The sequence below is a fragment of the Gymnodraco acuticeps genome, unplaced genomic scaffold (assembly GCF_902827175.1).
Source record: "Gymnodraco acuticeps unplaced genomic scaffold, fGymAcu1.1, whole genome shotgun sequence".
Classification (NCBI taxonomy): domain Eukaryota; kingdom Metazoa; phylum Chordata; class Actinopteri; order Perciformes; family Bathydraconidae; genus Gymnodraco; species Gymnodraco acuticeps.
Genome location: NW_022990946.1, coordinates 101,042 through 107,041, shown reverse-complemented (window position 1 = coordinate 107,041; position 6,000 = coordinate 101,042).

The following is a 6,000-nucleotide window of genomic DNA, read 5'->3' as shown; positions in this document are numbered from 1 at the left end:
GTGCCAATCCAGAACAGATACGCTCCGCTGACCGAGAACCGGAGATCTGATGACCTGGATAACCTGTCCTCTTCACGCAGCAGGGTAAGGACCAATAGCTACTCTAAAAGTAAAAGGCTAGAGGGAAAGCTAACGACTGGGCCTGAAACTCTGATTGTGGGTGACTCTGCTGTAAGAGATGTAAAAGGTCTGTGTAATAAGAACAACACCAAAGTACTCTGTTTTCCCAAGGATGTGGTCTCTGACTTGGCTGAGAAGATCCTGCATATTGGGGCTGAACATCCGACTGTGAAGAATGTGGTACTACACATTGGAACAAATGATGTTGTGAAACAACAGTCAGAAGTGCTGAAAGAAGACTTTAAATGTTTGTTGGAAACTGCCAGCTCTCTAAATGCAGAGGTGTTCATCAGTGGCCCTCTACCGCCAGTCAGAAGAGGAGTGGAGAGATTCAGCAGATTGTTTGCACTGAACACCTGGCTTTCAACGGCCTGTACTGACCATTCTGTTCATTTTATTGACAATTTTAACTTTTTCTGGGATCGCAGACATCTTTTCAAGGCAAATGGAGTTTGCCTGAACAAGTCAGGAGTGAAATTGTTTATCTCTAACATATTCAACTGCCTGCGTCATCAATCTGTTCCCTCTGCCAAGGACAAGCGGCAGGAGGAATCAAAACACGAGAAAGACACAACACATCACGCAGAAAACCCTGAAGAATTATCACTGCACCCGCCTGAGGAATGTTCTGATTATGGGAGACATATGAGACACATGGAGGAGTCTCCACTGCCCCCCCCCCCTGTCAACGCCTTTGAGGATACTCCGTTCACCCTTTCACCCTCGCCCACCCTCCTGGAGATCGATGAACACACAAAGGAGATACAGAGGGTTGGCACCGATTCCTTCCTGGAGTTCAAAGACCAAACGAAGGCGATACGCAGGGCTGGCACCATGTCCTTTACCCCCGCTCCTCAACGACGCCCACCAAAATCACCGCGGAGACGCGCACCATCTCCCCCGTCCTCATCACCGCGCCTACGTCAACCACCTCCCCCCCCTGGCAGTATGTCCTCTACCCCCGCACCATCTAGCCCGTCTCCATCACCGTGCCTACGTCGACCACCTCCCCTCCCTTCGAGGGGGCTTCTGCAGTCTCCGAAGCCTGATAAGGATGTGTGTGTACAAAACACAACAAACTCTTACTGATATGTGATGGGTCCAGGCTCAAGGGCGTATGGCACTCTCAACTCTTTCAAGGACATGTCGGGGCCCTGCCTGCCAGTAGCTTTGCCGATATCTGTGTTGATAGGTAATAGATTAAGAGCGGTGAATCATAGAAACAGGAAGCGCTCAAACGTTTGTGTGAGTGTATCTAATTTAGCAGTGATTCCATGTCAGCCACAGCTTGTTACAAAAAACATGACTGATAGTGTGTTTAACAAACTTAAACTAGCTTTATTAAATGTCAGGTCTTTGGCAGGAAAAACATTTTTAATCAATGATTTTATCACTGAGCACAATCTCGATTTTATGTTTTTAACAGAAACTTGGATTGAACAAAATAACAGTGCAGCTGTTCTTATCGAATCAACCCCTCCCAACTTTAGTTTTATGAGTCAGGAAAGAATGCATAAGAAAGGGGGTGGAGTTGCTATTCTGTTCAATGATGCCCTTCAATGCAGGAAGACATCTTATGGAAACTTTGATTCTTTTGAATATGTGGCCCTCCGGCTGAAATGCTCCTCTCGAGCTCTGTTCCTAAATATCTATAGACCACCCAAATACTGTGCAAGCTTTTTTGATGACTTTACTGAACTGCTGTCTATAGTGTGTATTGACTTTGACCGTCTAGTCATTGTTGGTGATTTTAACATCCATGTTGACAACCCCCAGGACAGAGGGGCTAAAGAACTGTTTTGTGTTCTTGATAGCTATGGACTGACTCAGCATGTGACGGAGCCCACGCACAATAAGGGGCACACTCTGGACTTAATTATCTCAAAGGGTGTGAATATCTCTAAGGTTGTGGTGACTGATGTTGCACTCTCTGACCATTCCTGTGTTTTCTTTGAGAGCTCTATTTCTGTTCACAAAAATGTTCAAAAAGAGGTAACCACAAAGCGATATTTAACTGAAAACACTAGGGAAATGTTTACTCAGAATTTCTCTTCCACACTTGCCCCTGCCAACATCTCAGTAAATGAGCTAGTAGATCATTTTAATTCAAAAATTAAAAATGTTATAGATGCCATTGCTCCAACTAAGGTAAAGGAAGTGTCTGGCAAGAAAATATCTCCATGGAGAAAGGCCATGACCGTGAAAACAGAAAAAAGAGAATGTCGAAAAGCTGAACGCAGGTGGCGAAAAACAAATCTCCAGGTTCACTTTGAAATCTATAAAGAGAGACTTGGCCTCTATAATTTGGAATTGAAAAACGCACGACAATCGTTCTTCTCTGACATCATTACCAAAAACAAAAACAACGCACGTGCCTTGTTTGCTACCGTCGACAGACTAACTAACCCCCCAGTGTCAGTAGCCTCTGAATTTCTATCCACCAGGGCGTGCAATGATTTTGCCTCCTTCTTCACTGACAAAATTCAGAAAATCAGACAAGCAGTCAGTGCCTCTGCATCAGGAACAGCAAATGTGTTGTCCCTATCTCCACTTAACATCAATTCAGACATCATGACACAATTCCATCAGATTAATGATAAAAACCTAGAGGACATTATTCAACTTCTGAAATCCTCCTCCTGCTGCCTTGATATTATTCCAACAGGATTTTTCAAAGATGTTTTGCCTTGCATGGCCTCAGATCTACTTCATATAGTAAACAAATCTCTTCACTCAGGTATTTTTCCACAGGCCCTGAAAACTGCAGTCATTAAACCGCTCTTAAAAAAGAATAATCTAGATGCTTCAGTAATGAACAATTACAGGCCCATATCAAACCTCCCATTTCTAGGTAAAATCATTGAAAAAGTTGTTTTTCAACAGTTGAGTAATTTCTTGCATTTAAATGACTGTTTTGATGTGTTCCAGTCAGGCTTTCGTCCAAACCACAGCACTGAGACTGCTCTTGTAAAGGTCTTTAATGACATCCACTTAAACACAGACAGTGGCAGAACTTCAGTGTTAGTATTATTAGATCTCAGTGCTGCGTTTGACACTGTTGACCACAGCATATTACTAGACCGACTGGAGAACTGGGTGGGACTTTCGGAAACAGTTCTGAATTGGTTTGAATCCTACTTAAAGGACAGAAACAACTTTGTTTCTATAGGTAAATACACATCTGAGTTGACAAATATGACATGTGGGGTTCCTCAAGGCTCCATCTTGGGGCCTCTTCTCTTTAACATCTACATGCTACCACTGGCTCAGATAATGAAGAACAACAAAATAAGTTACCATAGCTATGCAGATGACACACAAATTTACGTAACAATTTCACCAGGAGACTATGCTCCAATTCAAACACTGAGTAAGTGCATTGAACAAATCAATGACTGGATGTGTCAGAACTTTCTCCAATTAAACAAAGATAAAACTGAGGTAATGGTTTTTGGAGCCAAGGCAGAACGTATACAAGTTAGCGCTGAGCTTCAGTGTGCAATGTTCAAAACAACAGATAAAGCCAGAAATCTAGGTGTAGTCATGGACTCTGACCTGAGTTTCAACAGTCACATTAAAACTGTTACTAAATCAGCCTACTATCACCTAAAGAATATATCTAGGATTAAAAGACTAATGTCACAGCAGGATTTGGAAAAACTTGTCCATGCTTTTATCTTCAGTAGACTGGACTACTGCAATGGTGTCTTCACAGGTCTCACTAAAAAATCTATTAGGAAGCTGCAGCTAATTCAGAACGCTGCTGCTCGAGTCCTCACTAACACTAAGAAAGTGGATCACATCACTCCAGTTCTGAAGTCTTTACACTGGCTTCCTGTGTGTCAAAGAATAGATTTCAAAATACTGCTGCTGGTTTATAAAGCACTGAATGGTTTAGGCCCAAAATACATTTCTGACCTCCTGCTAAATTATGAACCATCCAGATCTCTCAGGTCTTCAGGGACTGGTCAGCTTTCTGTCCCCAGAGTCAGAACTAAACATGGTAAAGCAGCGTTCAGTTATTATGCTCCAAATATCTGGAACAAACTCCCAGAAACCTGCAGGTCCGCTGCAACTCTGACTACTTTTAAATCCAGGCTGAAGACTTTTCTTTTTGTCGCTGCTTTTAATTGAACTATTCATATCTTAGACTGCACTGTAACTTTTATCCATGTACTTTTTTCTTTTAATGTTTATTTTATTAGCTTTTCTTTTTAATGACTGATTTTAAATGCCATTTTCTTAATCTCTTTCATTTTTTGTAAAGCACTTTGAATTGCCTTGTGTTGAAAAGTGCTATATAAATAAACTTGCCTTGCCTTGCCTTGCCTATGGATGATATGTGGATGTTGTGTCTCCTATGGATGAAATGTTGATGTCGTTTCCTATGGATGATATGTGGATGTTGTGTCTCCTATGGATGATATCTGGATGTCGTCTCCTATGGATGATATTTGGATGTCGTCTCCTATGGATGATATGTGGATGTCGTCTCCTATGGATGATATGTGGATGTTGTGTTTCCTATGGATGAAATGTGGATGTCATCTCCTATGGATGATATGTGGATGTTGTGTCTCCTATGGATGATATGTGGATGTCGTCTCCTATGGATGATATGTGGATGTTGTGTCTCCTATGGATGATATGTGGATGTTGTGTCTCCTATGGATGATATGTGGATGTCGTCTCCTATGGATGATATGTGGATGTCGTCTCCTATGGATGATATGTGGATGTTGTGTCTCCTATGGATGATATGTGGATGTTGTGTCTCCTATGGATGATATGTGGATGTCGTCTCCTATGTATGATATGTGGATGTTGTGTCTCCAATGGATGATATGTGGATGTTGTGTCTCCTATGGATGATATGTGGATGTCGTCTCCTATGGATGATATGTGGATGTCGTCTCCTATGGATGATATCTGGATGTAGTCTCCTATGGATGATATGTGGATGTTGTGTCTCCTATGGATGACATGTAGATGTTGTGTCTCCTATGGATGATATGTGGATGTCCTCTCCTATGGATGATATGTGGATGTCCTCTCCTATGGATGATATGTGGATGTCGTCTCCTATGGATGATATGTGGATGTTGTGTCTCCTATGGATGATATGTGGATGTCGTCTCCTATGGATGATATGTGGATGTCGTCTCCTATGGATGATATCTGGATGTAGTCTCCTATGGATGATATGTGGATGTTGTGTCTCCTATGGATGACATGTAGATGTTGTGTCTCCTATGGATGATATGTGGATGTCCTCTCCTATGGATGATATGTGGATGTCCTCTCCTATTGATGATATGTGGATGTCGTCTCCTATGGATGATATGTGGATGTTGTGTCTCCTATGGATGATATGTGGATGTCCTCTCCTATGGATGATATGTGGATGTCCTCTCCTATGGATGATATGTGGATGTCATCTCCTATGGATGATATGTGGATGTTGTCTCCTATGGATGATATGTGGATGTCGTCTCCTATGGATGATATGTGGATGTTGTCTCCAATGGGAATATGTGGATGTCGTCTCCTATGGATGATATGTGGATGTCGTCTCCTATGGATGATATGTGGATGTCGTCTCCTATGGATGATATGTGGATGTTGTGTCTCCTATGGATGATATGTGGATGTTGTGTCTCCTATGGATGAAATGTGGATGTTGTGTCTCCTATGGATGATATGTGGATGTCGCCTCCTATGGATGATATGTGGATGTCGTCTCCTATGGATGGTATGTGGATGTCGCCTCCTATGGATGATATGTGGATGTCGTCTCCTATGGATGAAATGTGGATGTTGTGTCTCCTATGGATGAAATGTGGATGTTGTGTCTCCTATGGATGATATGTGGATGTTGTG